Raw genomic sequence first — 18,124 nt, forward strand, 5'->3', positions numbered from 1 at the left:
AGAAAGTTTGGTTGAAACATTTGAATCAAACATAACATGCTTCTAAATCTAGTGGGACACCCTTGCTTGCAATGAAATTGACCTCGACTAGGAGGTCTAATTGAAACTATGTAAGCTATTGAAAATTGACAATGCTAAATTATATAATGTTGATCAGAGGTAGATTGAAAAAGGTTGTTGGTGAAAATGGGTGAAAAGGTAAGAAATTTTGATGGTGTAAGCTATAATGTAATGGACACACGGCTGATGGAGAAATGCTAGATTGATCAAGTAAATCTACGATAGAGAGAATCTAGGATTTGATTGTAGAATTATATGGTAGTAACACACTTAGGACCGCCGGTACACTTTTTCCCTCACTACTAGGAGGTTTTTTCCCCCGTGCGTATGTACACCTTCTTATCTACTCATTTTGGGTGTGTACTTATCTTTTGTATCTGGCACACATTGGTTCATTCTATTCTAGTGAGTTTGTGTGCTCTCAAGATTCTCTATCTTGTGTGTGTGCATTGTTGAAACCCTAACCCTAATTCCAACAATTGGTATCAGAGCTAGCGTCCTTGAAACGTGATCTAGCAGTCTGCCTCCCTCCTCACTTACGACCCTATTTTTCTATCTCCGATTGAGATACCCTCTTAGGAGAAGAAGGTGTATACTGTAGTGTGAAGTATACAGAATTTTCGGGGTCTGCGGTGCGATTCGGGCGTGTTTCGGGCACCGCAAGGTTTCTGGAGACGTTCTGAAGAGGCGTCAAATGTTTTGGACTGGTTATGCTCAATTTTGGGTGTTTGGCTTGTGTAGTGGCAAAGATTTGGTGTGCAGCAGCATCTACAGTGTCTTCGACAACATCGACCATCATACTTTTTCCAGTAACACTCTATTCTCTACTCTGTGTTATTTTTCATACACTGTGCAGGTGATTCAGTCATCAATTTAATGAACTTCATTGTATATCTACTTGTAAGAGAAATAATATATTTATACATAAAAAAGTAAAAAGCACATAGGATGAAAAATGTTGGGACATGTCCACTTCAAGATAAATTCAATTTTGACAAAGTCCTACAAAACAAGGAAAGTAACAACCAAGAAGCTACATTTACATTACTTTAATGTATCAAATGAGGAATTGAGATTCACTCTCTCATACTGATGATTATGTCAATGTTCCTTTGCCACCCCCTCCTTCTCCCCTCCATTGCTAACAAATCTTAGAACCACTTCTAGCTTGAAATAATTAATGTAAAAATACATGTGATTACCAAAAGAAAAATAAAAAAGAAAAAAAATAATTACTCGGAGAAATCCCCACCCTATTTACTAACTTTAGCATTTACTAGCCTTCCCCATTCCTTTTGGAGAAACAATGACCATTTATATATTCATGTAACATCTTAAGCACCAAATGACCATTAAATATTCATGTAACATCTTAAGCACAAACCAAATATCTTCTCAATTTTCCCATAACACAATCTTCTACTTGAACATGAGGATGTGATCGACAACATAAAGGGGGGAATGTTAACCCATTTTGGGGTTAATAGGAGTTGCCACTATAATTCTATATCGAATTTTCCAAGCCTTGATGATGAATAGGATGCTTCAGCCCTATCTTTTCAAATCGGTCCTTGAATTCTTTGATAACATCTTGAAGGATGAGGAAGAACACTTGAGGCATGTGAGAGAGGTATTGGAGGTGATGAAAGCTAACCACCTCTATGTAAAGGAAAGAAAATGCACATTAATAGCACATGAGGTGGAATAACTTGGTCATATTAAAGTGACGAAAGCTAACCACCTCTATGTAAAGGAAAGAAAATGCACATTAATGGCACATGAGATGGAATAACTTGGTCATATTAAAGTGCATCCAAAGAAGGTGGAATGTGTTCAGAATTGGCCAATCCCTACAAATGCTACTCAACTAAGAGGATTTCTTGGTCTCTCATTATTAAGTAGGAGATTCATTGCTAGATATGTAAAAATTTTAGCCTCTTTGATGGATAAATTGAGGGAGGAATTCTTTTGGGATGCCATGGCTAACAAGAGCTTTGAAGAGCTGAAAAATATGCTCACTTCAGCCCCTATACTTGTGTGTCTGAATTTCTCAAAGCCTTCCATCGGATGGATGTGGAAGAGGAATTGGAGCTCTATCTTGTATCAAGACCATGGAGTGACTGCATATATGAGAGATAAAAACTAAGTGAACAGGAGATGAAAACGCATGTAATGATCAAGAGATGATTGCTATCTCGTGCATGCCATCAAGAAGTGGCATCACTACCTCTAGAATGTGGGCATGTTCATTGGCAGCCATATCAGAGGCATGTTCATTGGCAGCCATATTAGAGGCACATAGTGATTGGATCATTGACATACAAGAGGATTAATTTCTTGATTTATAGGCATCTCAACTAGTACATAAATTAGAACATGGTTTATACAAGAGGAGTACTTGCTTGATTTAGAGACATCTCAAATCATACCAATGTGTTTCATGGAACATCTAGAACAAACAATTTGGAATCCAAAAATTGATCTAGTACTCCATCCAGACTCTATCCATGATAAATAATATATCATTGCCTGCATGCTCACTTCCAAGTCTGTGTTCTATGACAAGCTCGAACTGCTATATTAATAACATCCATCTTGCTAGCTTACTAGTGATATTAGGCTTGCTCACCAGATAATACCAATGCTTGAATCAACATCGAAAATAAAATGATTGCCCAAAAGATAATACTGGAACTTGTTGACTGAATAAACCATGCCCAAGGCTTCTCTCTCTATTGTGGAGTAATTCTTTTCCGGCGCAGAAGATAGCATCCGGATTACATAATAAATTGGGTGGTACAATCCTCCTTTGGTTTGCTGCATTAATGCACTTCAGATTGTAACATCCAATGCATCCACAAAAATATGGAATAACCTCTCTGAATCCGAAGGTTGCACTATTGATGCTACTGCTAATATTGTTTTGAGATGCCTAGGCATGCCGGGAGCTTCCAATGCATGATGCTGGTAGCTTCCTAGGTATGACGTTAACAACCTAGGCATGCCGGTAGCTTCCAATGCATGCTAGTAGCTTCCAATGCATGCTAGTAGCTACCTAGGCATGCCAGCAGCTTCCTATGTATTCCGGTAGCTTCCAATGCATGCTGGTAGCAACCTATGCATGCCAATAGCTACCTATGCATGCGGGTAGCTTCCAATGCATGCCGGTAGCTTCCTAGGCATGCTAATAGCTACCAATGCATGCCGGTAGCTTCTAATGCATGCTGGTAGCAACCTAGGCTATATGCATAAGGCCATATGCATAAGAGTTAAGTTTTTTTTTTCTTGGATAGATGGCAAATAACTTGTGGCGCGATGTTTCACATGAAGGAGGAGTTGATATCCCACAATATTTGTAAGTATATATTAGCCTCAAATTGTATCTTATCTTTTGATTAAAGAAGGTTATCTTAAATAAAAACTTTCTAAAATGTTCATTTGTTTGTATGTCTATAGCTTGAAGCAGTGGACTGCCCCCTATGCAAGATGAATATGATTTTGCTTTACAACGGGATTTGGAAGCTCTATTTGAAAGGGTGTAAGATGAAGGATATATTGTTATTATTGGAGGACATGCTTGGCAAGCATGGCAAGTAAGTACATTCCTAAACCCTAAACCTCTTTGTTTTTGCAAAACTGATTTTCACTTATGATAGTTTTATTGTGTTTTAGGATCATGTAACTAGAAAAGGTGGTGCAAATGTCCAAGCAAGAAGCAATGGAAATGTGAGGAGCGAAGGGGGTGGAGCTGCAAAGGAATAATAATAATCGCAACGCATGAGATGTAGACCCCCTCAATGTAGCCCCTAGCTCCATAGTTTTTTATTACGCTTTTTTTGTATATGAGATTTTTGGAATCATACACTTATGTAACTTCGCCATGTATTGTAAATGAATTTCGACATTCCTAAAACCATGAATTGCAATTGTCCTTTTTTTGTATTTGTTAAGTTTTATTTACATTACACTTGTCCATGACGATGAGTAGGACATGAAGTTGTGTTAGTTTTACTATGTCTACATTAGAAAAAAAGAGCTGGAGCAGACTGGGGAGTCCTGTGCAAACTCCCCAATCTGCCCCAGCTTTTTTTGACTCTGTAGTACTTTCGTTGCTCAGCAGCGATATTAGCGAAATATCGCTACCCAGCAATGATATTACGTTACAGAGCAACAAAAAAGTGCTACTATTTTTGTTGCTGAACAACAAACCTGTTGTAGTGAAATAGCAGTGTGTTTAGCAGCGAAATGAGCCCAACATCTCCGTACCCATCTAGTTATAAAAGTGTTGCACCCTCATTCTATTGTAGTGTTAAGAACCTTTTTCTTTTGGAGCATTCGCTCAAAGATTAATATATAGATAAGCTGTAGGTTATTGTCCAATGCTTGTGTTTTTATGTTTTCAATCCTCAGCTATCATTTTATCTCTACAACATTTGCATCTAGATGTTGTGGGAATGTAGGAGCATAAAAGAAGAGTATGTGTCATTCCATTATTTTTTCTTCCAAAATGATCTTCACCTTGGCCTCTAGATGAAGATTTGCCTCTACCTCTAGTTATGTCCATGTAGAAGGCATGCTTTTACGAATCTTCGGAAGATGATTAACTCCTGACATGCACGTGAATAAATTCTCAAAATAAGACCATTGTGAGAATTGAATTTTTTTGTCAAGATTTGACCTGTAAGGATTTCATAAACATCTACAGTCAACTTCATAGCATTATACTACAAAATTTCAAGATGGTGTCAGATATTAAAAGACTATTTAATTTAAATTATGATAAAATTCTACTTTGCAATAATAGAGAGTCAAAAGATAGTTAAAAAATAGATAAAAAGATATTATATTTCTTCTTGAGAAATATTTCATCATAGTCAATATTTGGTTTTTTTTTAACATCATAAACCATATTTTAAATTTTTTACATGGTAATCCATATTTTAGGTTAAAGAGCTTTGTCTACCCTTAGTCTTCTTAATATCCTTTCATTACAATGTTAACCCATTTTGGGATTAACACATGTTATAATTTGAGATTCTACATCAAGGAGAAAAGAATGAGACACTGAAAGGATGTATGATCAAGCTATAAAGCAACGATGTCCATATCTAGAACTTGGACATGCGCCCATGATGATCTGAAATAGTTATGGTGATTCTTCTCGCTCCAAGAATGAGATATCTAATAATATATTTTATGGATTTATTATGAAATTAAGCATTGTATAAGAAATAGGCCACTTATGAGCCCCGATGAAGTATAATTTAAACGTGTGGGAACACTTATGGCCTTGTATATAAGTAAGTTTCTCTCATAATGCAATTTACTCTTCCATTATGCAATTAAGTTTTTCTCTTGCCAAATACAAACCCAAAACAGAGTAAATGTATGCAGTTTGAAAGCATATAGAAGATAAATGTATGCAGTTTGAAAGCATATAGAAGATAAATGTATGCAGTTTGAAAGCATATAGAAGTGTAGAAGCAGCACAAAAAGGCCCATTTTAGAAGCTTCTAGCAGTATAGAAGAAACACACAAGCTTTTGGCTGTATAAGAGCAACATACATGTAGAGAATTTGTAACACCCTAAATCTACACACATGCACTGATTACACAACATAATTTACATAAAATCCTAAACACACAATGAAAATAAAAAATTAAAAGTAGGAAAACTATGACATGGGTTAAATTGTACATTGGGATTGGGTGTGATTGGTGAGAAGAATTCACATAAAAGACTAAACACATAATCAAAACAAACAAAAAATAATTGAGAAATAAAATACAAAATTAAAAGTAGGAAAACTACAAGATGGGTCAACTAAATTGTACATTGGGATTGGGTGTGATGGTGAGCAGAATTCACATAAAAGACTAAACACATAATGAAAAAAAATAAAAAACAACTCAGAAAACCCTAAAATGGGCTGACATGTAGAGATCTTGATGATTGGATGTGTTGTCAAAATGGATAGTTTACACTCAAGTGGGTTGATTGAACTCCATGCAGTGTAAGAGAAGAGTCTCCCTTCTTGACATCATGCAAGTACAATGGTAGAATCATGTGAAAATTCGAAATGGATGGAGGGAATGAGTGGTGGTATCATACTAATGATCCTATGACTAATTTCAGTAAAGGTTTAGTGGGAGATACTCCTTATTATACATGGGTTCACCTATAAAAGTTACAAAATTTAAGGTGTAAAGAATAGTACACAATAGTATATACAACTAGGAAAGTTACAAAATTTAAGGTGTAAAGGATAGTACACCCTTTGCCAATAGTATATACACCCTTCCATGCTTACACCCTTTGCCAATAGTATATACACCCTTCCATGCTTACAAAATTAAAGTAGTATAGTACAACCCTTTGCCAATAGTATATACACCCTTCACGCTTTCTTCTTCCTATTTATTTGAAGGACCCCATGACTTTAAAACTCTTCTATAAAATATCCTAGAACATAAGTCTTTTAACCATTTTGGTCTTTCAATACCTTACATCCTAAGCCTTTCTACACCAAATTTGTTGAAATGTGCAATGTAAAATGAATGGGTTATTTGGTTGAGTGTGTGAGCACACCCTAGAGGTATAAGATATTGTGGTAAGATGAGAATGCCACATGTAATATTTTTTGGTGTGTGAATGTTGACCAAAAGAGTGGAAAAGGAGTTGCCACATGGATGATAACATGTAAAGTGGGATAAGGCTAGAAAGCCTATATCATTGTATGGTTCATTTGTGATATGCAATAGAGCTATTGTTGAGTGTGCAATCTCTCTCTCTCTCTCTCTCTCTCTCTCTAGTCAGGGAGTTTCTTGTGTGGTTTAATCCACCTTAACTATGTTGCTTAATCTATGTCTATCACCATGATCAATCCCATTTTAGGATTGTTAACATGGTATTAGAGCTAGGTTGGGCTCTTGATCATGGTGCTTATGTATATGTATTAGTTTGTGTTCATTTGATTAAGCATATTTTTCTATTTTAGCATTTATTTTATGAGAAAATTATACACTCATCATTATGGATTGCATTTAGAGTCTTGGAAGCTGCTCATGGAGATTTGGAGATTATGGTGTTGCCATGGAAGCTGAAAATAAAGATTTCAGCAATATGAAGACTGTGAAGTCTTCATCAACATCAAAGAAGCCTCCTAGGAGAGTTGTAAATGGCAGTTTTGCAACATGGAGAGCTTGCTCATCTCATCAAAGAAACGAAAAGAAATTTTTTTGCATCTCTCTCCTATGCCCTAAAATAGTGCGAATTATCGCTTGTGGAAAAATCGTGAATGTTTTGACCACTTGTATTTTGTGGCTACCTTGCCCTTGCACATGGCATAAAAAGGATTTTATTTTTCTCTCACCCATATTTATGAGGGTCCCCTTCCCAAGCTCATGAGTGCTCAAAAAGGTTTGTAATGGTGCGTGTTGAGTTGTGCACGGATAGACGTGGTAGTTTTTGGGTTGGTTTCTTTTCCCAAGCATGTGGGTGTCCAAAAAGCACTTGGGTGGTTCCGCCCCCCCAGCAACATGGTGCTCAAAATGGACTTGAGGTGTCTAGGTGGGCTAGGCACATGTACAAGCACACACATTTGTTGAGCATTCTAATTTGCAATGAGGGGGAGTGTGGAGATTGGCAATGCCAAATTGATGGGGTGAGAAGTGAGTTGGTCAAATTGATTGGAGAGATTGTATGCCAACACCCAAGTTTACGTTGAGGAGGGGTGTTGAAATGTGTAATGTAAAATGAATGGGTTATTTGGTTGAGTGTGTGAATGCACCCTAGAGGTGCAAGATATTGTGGTAAGAAAATAATACCATATGTAATATTGTTTGGTGTGTGAGTGTTGACCAAAAGAGTGGAAAAGGAGTTGTTACATAGATGACATGTAAAGTGGGATAAGGCTAGAAAGCCTATGTCATTGTATGGTTCATTTATGATATGCAATCTCTGTGTGTGTGTGTGTGTGTGTGTGTGTGTGTGTGTGTGTGTCTCTCTTTAGTCATGGAGTTTCTTGTGTGGTTTAATCCACCTTAATTATGTTGCTTAATCTACGTCTTTCACCATGATCAATCCCATTTTAGGATTGTTTAACATGGTATCAGAGCTAGGTTGGGCTCTTGATCATGGTGCTTATGTATATGTATTAGTTTATGTGTTCACTTGATTAATTATATTTTCTATTTTAGTATTTATTTTATGAGAAAATTATGCACACTCATCACATTATGGATTGCATTTGGAGTATTGGAGGCTGCTCATGGAGATTTGGAAATTATGGTGCTACCATTGAAGCTGAAAATGAAGATTTCAGTAATATGAAGACTATAAAGTCTTCATCAACATCAAAGAAGCCACCTAGGAGAGTCGCAAATGGAAGTTTTGCAACATGGAGAACCTGCTCATCATCAAAGAAGTGGAAAGAAGAATTTTGTTTGTATCTCTCTGTTACGCCCTAAAATAGTGACAACTATCGCTTATGTGGAAAAGTCGTCAATGTTTTTGACCACTTGTATTTTGTGGGTACCTTGCCCTTGCACATGGCATAAAAAGGATTGTATTTTTCTCTCACCCGTGTTTATGAGGGTCTCCTTCCTGAGCTTATGAGTGCTCAAAAAGGTTTGTAATGGTGTGTGTTGAGTTGTGCTCGCATGGACGTGGCACTTTTTGAGTTAGTTTCTTTTCTCGGGCATGTGGGTGTCCAAAAAGCACTTGGGTGGTTCCGCCCAAGCAAAATGGTGCTCAAAAAACGGACTTGAGGTGTCTAGGTGGCTAGGCACATGTACAAGCACACTCCAATTTGCAAGAGGGGGGAAGTTAACATGGTAGTAGAGCTAGGTTGGGATCTTGATCATGGTGCTTATGTATATGTAATAGTTTATATGTTCATTTGATTAAGTATATTTTCTATTTTAGCATTTATTTTATGAGAAAATTATGCACACTCATCATTATGGATTGCATTTAGAGTCTTAGAAGCTGCTCATGGAGATTTAGAGATTATGGTGTTGCCATGGAAGCTGAAATTCAGCAATATGAAGACTGTGAAGTCTTCATCAACATCAAAGAAGCCTCCTAGGAGAGTTGTAAATGGAAGTTTTACAACATGGAGAGCCTGCTCATCATCAAAGAAACGGAAAGAATTTTTTTTTTGTATCTCTCTCCTACGCCCTAAAATAGCGCGAATTATCGCTTATGTGGAAAAATCGTGAATGTTTTGACCACTTGTATTTTGTGGGTACCTTGCCCTTGCACATGGCATAAAAAGGATTTTATTTTTCTCTCACCCATATTTATGAGGGTCCCCTTCCCAAGCTCACGAGTGCTCAAAAAGGTTTGTAATGGTGTGTGTTGAGTTGTGCATGTATGGACGTGGCAGTTTTTGGGTTGGTTCGTTTTCCCGGGCATGTGGGTGTCCAAAAAGCACTTGGGTGGTTCCGCCCAAGCAACATGGTGCTCAAAAAATGGGCTTGAGGTGTCTAGGTGGCTATGCACATGTACAAGCACACACATTTGTTGAACACTCCAATTTGCATTGAGGGGGGAGTGTGGAGATTGGCAATGCCAAATTGATGGGGTGAGAAGTGAGTTGGTCAAATTGACTGGAGAGATTGTATGCACACACCCAAGTTTATATTGAGGAATGGTGTTGAAATGTGCAATGTAAAATGAATGGCTTATTTGGTTGAGCATGTGAACACACCCTAGAGGTGCAAGATATTGTGGTAAGATAAGAATGCCACATGTAATATTGTTTGGTGTGATAGTAATGACCAAAAGAGTGGAAAAGGAGTTGCCACATGGATGATGACATGTAAAGTGGGATAAGGCTAGAAAGCCTATATCATTGTATGGTTTATTTATGATATGCCATAGAGCTATTGTTGAGTGTGCAATCTCTCTGTCTTTCTCTCTCTCTCTAGTCATGGAGTTTCTTGTGTGGTTTAATCCACATTAATTATGTTGCTTAATCTATGTCTATCACCACGACGATCAATCCCATTTTAGGATTGTTAACATGGTATTAGAGCTAGGTTGGGCTCTTGATCATGGTGTTTATGTATATTTAATAGTTTATATATTCATTTGATTAAGTATATTTTCTATTTTAGCATTTATTTTATGAGAAAATTATGCACACTCATCATTATGGATTGCATTTAGAGTCTTGGAAGCTGCTCATGGAGATTTGGAGATTATGGTGCTGCCACATTAAAGCTGAAAACGAAGATTTTAGCAATATGAAGACTATGAAGTCTTCATCAACATCAAAGAAGCCACCTAGGAGAGTCGTAAATAGAAGTTTTGCAACATGGAGAGCCTACTCATCATTGAAGAAGCGAAAAGAAAATTTTATTTGTATCTCTGTCCTATGCCCTAAAATAGCACGAATTATCACTTATGTGGAAAAGTCGTCAATGTTTTTGACCACTTGTATTTTGTGGGTACCTTGCCCTTACACATGGCATAAAAAGGATTGTATTTTTCTCTCACCCATATTTATGAGGGTCCCCTTCATGAGCTCATGAGTGCTCAAAAAGGTTTGTAATGGTGTGTGTTGAGTTGTGCATGTATGGACGTGGCAGTTTATGAGTTGGCTCCTTTTCCCAGGCATATGGGTGTCCAAAAAGCACTTGGGTGGTTCCACCCAAGCAACATGGTGCTCAAAACGGAATTGAGGTGTATAGGTGGCTAGCCACATGTACAAGCACACACATTTGTTGAACACTCCAATTTGCAATGAGGGGGGAGTGTTGAGATTGGCAATGCCAAATTGATGGGGTGAGAAGTGAGTTGGTCAAATTGACTGGAGAGATTGTATGCACACACCCAAGTTTACATTGAGGAGGGGTGTTGAAATGTGCAATGTAAATTGAATGGGTTACTTGGTTGAGTATGTGAACACACCCTAGAGGTGCCAGATATTGTGGTAAGATAAGAATGCCACATGTAATATTGTTTGGTGTATGAGTGTTAACCAAAAGTGTGGAAAAGGAGTTGCCACATGGATGATAACATGTAAAGTGGGATAAGGCCTATATCATTGTATGGTTTATTTGTGATATGCAATAGAGCTATTGTTGAGTGTGCAATCTCTCTCTCTCTCTCTCTCTCTCTCTCTCTCTCTCTCTCTCTCTCTAGTCATGGAGTTTCTTGTGTGGATTAATCCACCTTAATTATATTGCTTAATGTATGTTTATCATGTGGATTAATCCATCTTAATTATATTGCTTAATTTATATTTATCACCATGATCAATCCCATTTTAAGATTGTTAACATGGTATCAGAGCTAGGTTGGGCTCTTGATCATGGTGCTTATGTATATGTATTAGTTTATGTGTTCATTTGATTAAGTATATTTTTTATTTTAGCATTTATTTTATGAGAAAATTATGCACACTCATCATTATGGATTGCACTTGGAGTCTTGTAGGCTGTTCATGGAGATTTGGAGATTATGGTGCTGCCATTGAAGTTGAAAATGAAGATTTCAGTAATATTAAGACTATGAAGTCTTCAATCATCAACATCAAAGAAGCCACCTAGGAGAGTCACAAATGGAAGTTTTGCAACATGGAGAGCTTGCTCATCATCAAAGAAGCGGAAAGAAGAATTTCCCTGGATTGATTTTTCTCTCACCCAAATTTATGAGGGTCCCCTTCCCGAGCTCATGAGTGCTCAAAAAGGTTTGTAATTGTGTGTGTTGAGTTGTGCACATATGGACGTGGCAGTTTATGAGTTGGTTCCTTTTCCCGGGCATGTGGGTGTCCAAAAAGTACTTGGGTGGTTCCGCCCAAGCAACATGGTGCTCAAACCAGAATTGAGGTGTACAGGTGGCTAGGCACATGTACAAGCACACACATTTGTTGAACACTTTAATTTGCAATGAGGGGGAGTGTTGAGATTGGCAATGCCAAATTGATGGGGTGAGAAGTGAGTTGGTCAAATTTATTGGAGAGATTGTATGCACACACCCAAGTTTACATTGAGGAGGGGTGTCGAAATGTGCAATGTAAAATGAATGGCTTATTTGGTTGAGTATGTGAACACACCCTAGAGGTGCAAGATATTGTGGTAAGATAAGAATGCCACATGTAATATTGTTTGGTGTATGAGTGTTAACCCCAAAAGAGTGGAAAAGGAGTTGTCACATGGATGATAACATGTAAAGTGGGATGAGGCTAGAAAGCCTATATCATTGTATGGTTTATTTGTGATATGCAATAGAGCTATTGTTGAGTGTGCAATCTCTCTCTCTCTCTCTCTCTCTAGTCATGGAGTTTCTTGTGTGGTTTAATCCACCTTAATTATATTGCTTAATCTATGTTTATCACCATGATCAATCCCATTTTAGGATTGTTAACATGGTATCAGATGGTGCTTATGTATATGTATTAGTTTATGTGTTCATTTGATTAAGTATATTTTCTATTTTAGCATTTATTTTATGAGAAAATTATGCACACTCATCACTCATTATGGATTGCATTTGGAGTCTTGGAAGCTGTTCATGGAGATTTAGAGATTATGGTGCTGCCACCATTGAAGCTTAAAATGAAGATTTCAGAAATATTAAGACTATGAAGTCTTCATCAACATCAAAGAAGCCACCTAGGAGAGTCACAAATGGAAGTTTTGCAACATGGAGAGATTGCTCGTCTCATCAAAGAAGCAGAAAGAGGAATTTCCCTTGCAGATGGCATAAAAAGGATTGTATTTTTCTCTCACCCGTGTTTATGAGGGTCCCCTTCCCGAGCTCATGAGTGCTCAAAAAGGTTTGTAATGGTGTGTGTTGAGTTGTGCACATATGGACGTGGCAATTTTTGGGTTGGTTCCTTTTCCTAGGCATGTGGGTGTCCAAAAAGCACTTGGTTGGTTCCGACCGAGCAACATGGTGCTCAAAACGGACTTGAGGTGTCTAGGTGGCTAGGCACATGTACAAGCACACACATTTGTTGAACACTCCAATTTGCAATGAGGGGGAGTGTTGAGATTGGCAATGCCAAATTGATGGGGTGAGAAGTGAGTTGGTCAAATTTATTGGAGAGATTGTATGCACGCACCCAAGTTTACATTGAGGAGGGGTGTTGAAATGTGCAATGTAAAATGAATGGTTTATTTGGTTGAGTATGTGAACACAGCCTAGTGGTGCAAGATATTGTGGTAAGATAAGAATGCCACATGTTATATTGTTTGGTGTGTGAGTGTTGACCAAAAGAGTGGAAAAGGAGTTGCCACATGGATGATAACATGTAAAGTGGGATAAGGCTAGAAAGCCTATATCATTGTATGGTTTATTTGTAATATGTAATAGAGCTATTTTTGAGTGTGAAATCTCTCTCTCTCTCTCTCTCTCTCTCTCTCTCTCTCTCTAGTCATGGAGTTTCTTTTGTGGTTTAATTTGCCTTAATCTTTATGCTTGATATATGTTTATCCGCCATGATCAATCCCATATTAGGATTTTTAACAAAAGTCTCTAAGAAACCAAATATAGGAACATCATTACTTTCTTGATGAATTGGGCCTCAAGAAGGAACTAGGTGTTGTGTAAAGTTGCTACTTGTGGAGGTTAAATAGGAGCTAGCCCAAAATCTATGCTTGTGATTGTGGAGTAGGTTGCGGGAGGTAGAAAAGGTTGATGGAAGTTTGTACTCGCTATAATGAAGGTCAGCACATCTATGGGATTATTGTTGTAAAAACTAAAGAGAGTTGTTGTAATGTAGTTCAAGGTCTTTATGTTCTTGGTTTGTTAAGAGAAATCATTTGGAAGAGTGTGAGACTATAAAAAAAGATCTAGATGTATCAATCTAACTCATACGCCACTCTGTTCTCTCATTGATCTTGGCTTCTTTTCCATCACCTAAGATTTCAAAAAGAAGCTGCTCTAATAATCAAGTCTTCTACATATGTATTACATAAGATAATAAATATATTTATGGAATTGGGCCTTGCTAATAAGAATATGACATGCAATGGAGGAGTTTGTTGGTTACTGTTGTAAATTAACTCTTACTAGTTGCTATCCTCTTATGGATTTTATGCTTGTTTACCCCTAAGGGATTCTCTCTCACCAAGCTCTTTCTTCTCTCTCTACTCCTATAAGGAAAAGAACATTAGACTTATGGAAGACAAGGATTCTCTCACTAAGCTCTTTCTTCTCTCTCTACTCCCACAAGGAAAGAAACATTAAACATATGGAAGATACTAGGAAAACCTCTAATTCTAGCTATTATATTAAATCAAAAGCTTGGATCTCAAGAGGACCAAACCTAAGCAAGAAATCCATAATAAATGATAGGCACAAAGATGAGCTTAAACAAGGTATAACTTCACTCTTAGTCAAAGGATTTCATTTATTTCATCAAGTTCTCAATGAGCAATGGTGTATCTAGATTTATAGCCCTCAAAAGATCCATTTTTCTCTCCCTTGATTCCCTTAATCAATGTAGGAATTAGGGTTAGGGATTCAACAATGCACCCACACAAGATAGAGAATCTTGAGAGCACACAAACTCACTAGAATAGAATGAACCAATGTGTGACAGATATAAAAGATAAGCACACACCCAAAATGAGTAGCGAAGAGGGTGTACATACACATGGGGGAAAAAACCTCCTAGTGAGGGAAAAAGTACCCCAGCAGTCCTAAGTGTGTTCACACACATCACTACCATATGATGCTACAAATCCCCCCTGATGATGTAAACATGTACAGGGTATGGCCGATTAATCCTAAAAAAGGAAGTAAGCCCAAAGCTTTATGAAAAGCTTCGAACTTTTCACGAGGAACAGCCTTCGTGAATAACTCTGCCATGTTGTTATGTGTAGGAACATAGACCAAGCTGATCTCTGCTTGCAGAGAGTCTTTCCCTGACAAAGTGGTAATGTGTTGAGATTCAAGCTCGATGTCAGCTTGTGCCAGTTGCACTATGTGTTGGCATGTTAGGTAGTAACATGTGTGAGACATAAATGACCGCGTCCAGCTTGTCATAGTGTGTGGACAGTAGCTAGGGTTAGCTGTGTACAACACAAGTAGTGTGTTGTAGCTTATGGATTATGGCTTTTATTCATTATGTGAGAGGGGACATGGCTTCCCTCCATGGTTAGGGTTTGATTAATACATTAGGGTTTTCTCCTGTGTGTGTGTCTCCTCTCCCTCTACTTGCTTTTCATCATGGTATCAGAGCCTGGTGTTCTCTATTAGGATTTATGAGTGAGTGAGAGAAGAGGGAGAAGAAGCTGTGAAGAAAAGCCATGGAGCTTGCCATTGGAGCTTGGAGCACACCAATTTTCATCAAATCTGAGAGCTTGGCCTACCGGGTAAGGAATACTAAACATTCTTGAGCGGATTGCAGGTGCAAAAACACAAACAACATCAGATTTGAGTTGCCCAAAGCAAAGAAATTTTTTTTGTTTTGCAATTGAAGCTTGAGTGTGGTGAATGTATGAGGCAAATGGTTGCAAATCTGACACAAAGAATCATGTATCTGGCAAATGGGAATGTGTGTTGGCAACTCATGTGCAAGCCCTAGAATGAATTTGGAGCAAGTTTGATGCATTGGAGTGATTGAAAATTTACTGTTTTGAAGCCCTCACAAAAACAGAGAATAGAGGTCCATTTTTTATGCAATTGGAGCCGATGTCTTGCAAAAATCAATCAATTGGTGGCTTGGGTGCATGCCTAGGAGGGTTGGGAACCCTCATGTACCTTCAATAGCCACAACAAACTTGCCAAATCCCTCCTACAGTAGGCGGCGCAGCCTGAAGGCTAGACATGATAGAAATTTCATCACATAGCAAAGTGGAGGCCAAATACAAGCTTTGTGATTGATTAATATCAAAATCTTCTTAGCAATTTTGAGATACACATAGAGGAGAAGGTTGCTATGTGGTTGGTTGGAGCAATTATGCATTTTGGAGCTAATTATGAGCTGATTAAATAGGGTGTAAACAATGATTAGTGAAACAGAGGGTTATTAATTGGCTAATTACTCTCTCAACTTTTACAATTGGTCTAATTCCTTCTGGTTGGTGTTAATATGCAACATTGAGCTTGTTTTAGGTGTTAATGCAAGTTATCCACACTTGATTGAATCACTACATTACAATTTGAAGCCTTGGAAAGCGTACCAAAAAAGGGTATTTTGGACTAAGTATGCCAGTTCAATTTGAATGCAATCAGTGTGATTTTCTACATCAACAGTGAAGTTCATTGAGTACTTTGGAGTATTTGGTACACTTATTAGAGTGTGGTTGAGCCGAGAAAGGCTCATTTACAGAATTGGACGTGTGCGGAAGGTGCATTTGCATCATTGAGCAAATATGTCAGACAACCCAGTATAGATTATGGGTGAGAAGTTGGATAGAAAGAACTTCCATGCATGGAAGTACAGGATTAAAAGATTTTTGAAAGAAAAAGGATTTTGGAACCTTGTTATAGGTGCGGAGCCAAAGCCGGCGGATCTACCCCGACAACCTACACAACAACAAGTTGTAGCTCATAAGCAATGGCCAGAGAGAGCATACAAAGTTTTGCATTACTTGTCTATATGTATCTCGGATGCTGAGAATCCCAAGGATGCATGGGATACGTTGGTAAAGCTGTTTGATACAGATACTAGCGCTCGTAAGTCTCAGTTGAGACAATAGATTCATATGTATCTCGGATGCTGAGAATCCCAAGGATGCATGGGATACGTTGGTAAAGCTGTTTGATACAGATACTAGTGCTCGTAAGTCTCAGTTGAGACAATAGATTCATAATGTGAAACGGAAAGGAAGGAGTATTCATGATTATGTACAAGAGATAAAGAAGTATGCAGATGCATTGGCAACTATCAATGCCCCCATGCCTGATGATGATTTGGTAGACATTGCCTTGCGTGGTCTTGGCAAGGAGTATAAATCTTTTGATACATCTATCTCTGTTTGGAGTACAGGTTTACCAGATTTTGATGAGTTGGGTTCACTCTTACTTTTGTTGAGGAAATCAAACTCAATGACTCTTTTCATGATGCATCTACTAGCCATGATGATAATGGCTGGAATCAGGCTTTCTATTCACAAAGGGGATTTAGAGGTAGGGGGAGATTTGCATCACGAGGTCATGGTAATGGTCGTGGATGGCAAGATAGGTCACAACACAGAATTTTCAGCCTTCATATGGTGCTAGAGGTGGTCGTGGATATACACCTCAGAGAGGCAGAGGTAATCCTCGTGGAAGAGGACATTGGCAAGGCCAACAAGCATCTATGCAAAATGTGGAATGCCATTACTATGGGAAGTTTGGTCATATGGCACGTGAAAATGATTTGAGAGGGGGTAGAGCACAACATGGTGGACATTTTGCACAACATGGTGGAAATTATGCAAATGGTGGAAATTTTGCATCAAGCAGTCATGATGGCAGTGCAAATCACTTGTTTGCCATGAAACATGTCGTGGGATCAATGATGACAAATGGTGACGGTGATGACACTGATGCATAAAAAAAATTTTAAATTATAAAAGCGTTATTCTTATAAAAATTAATTTTTATGCATAAATAGATGCATAAAGAAATTCTTTTTATTTTAGAAGTGTTATTCTTATTAAATTTGAATTTATGCATAAATAGATGCATAAAAAGATTTTTTTTATAAAAGTGTTATTCCCATTGAAGTTGATTTTTATGCATAAATAGATGCATAAAGAATTTTTATATCAAAATTAGAATTCTCTTAAATTCTATGTTTAAATTCTATGAGTAATTGATAAATGAATAATTAAATACTCTAAGAGAGAAATTTCTATTGTTTTACATTCACACGGATTGTAAAAAGAAAATTCAAGAAATCTATCGAGATCGAAATATTCAGATAAATGATTAATTTATTCTTCATTGGAATTCGTAACTAATTTAGAAATCAGTTAAGTGAATATTCAAAGAAAGAAATTCAGTAAAATAGTAATTGAATTATTAAACCTTTTTGAGAAAGATAATTCAGGAAAAATCTTATCAGACTCGAACCTTGAATCAGACTATGACCAAGACCAAACTCTTTCGTCATTT

Source organism: Cibotium barometz, chromosome 40 (genome assembly GCF_041138505.1).
Source record: "Cibotium barometz isolate CiBa-2024 chromosome 40, ASM4113850v1, whole genome shotgun sequence".
Lineage (NCBI taxonomy): Eukaryota > Viridiplantae > Streptophyta > Polypodiopsida > Cyatheales > Cibotiaceae > Cibotium > Cibotium barometz.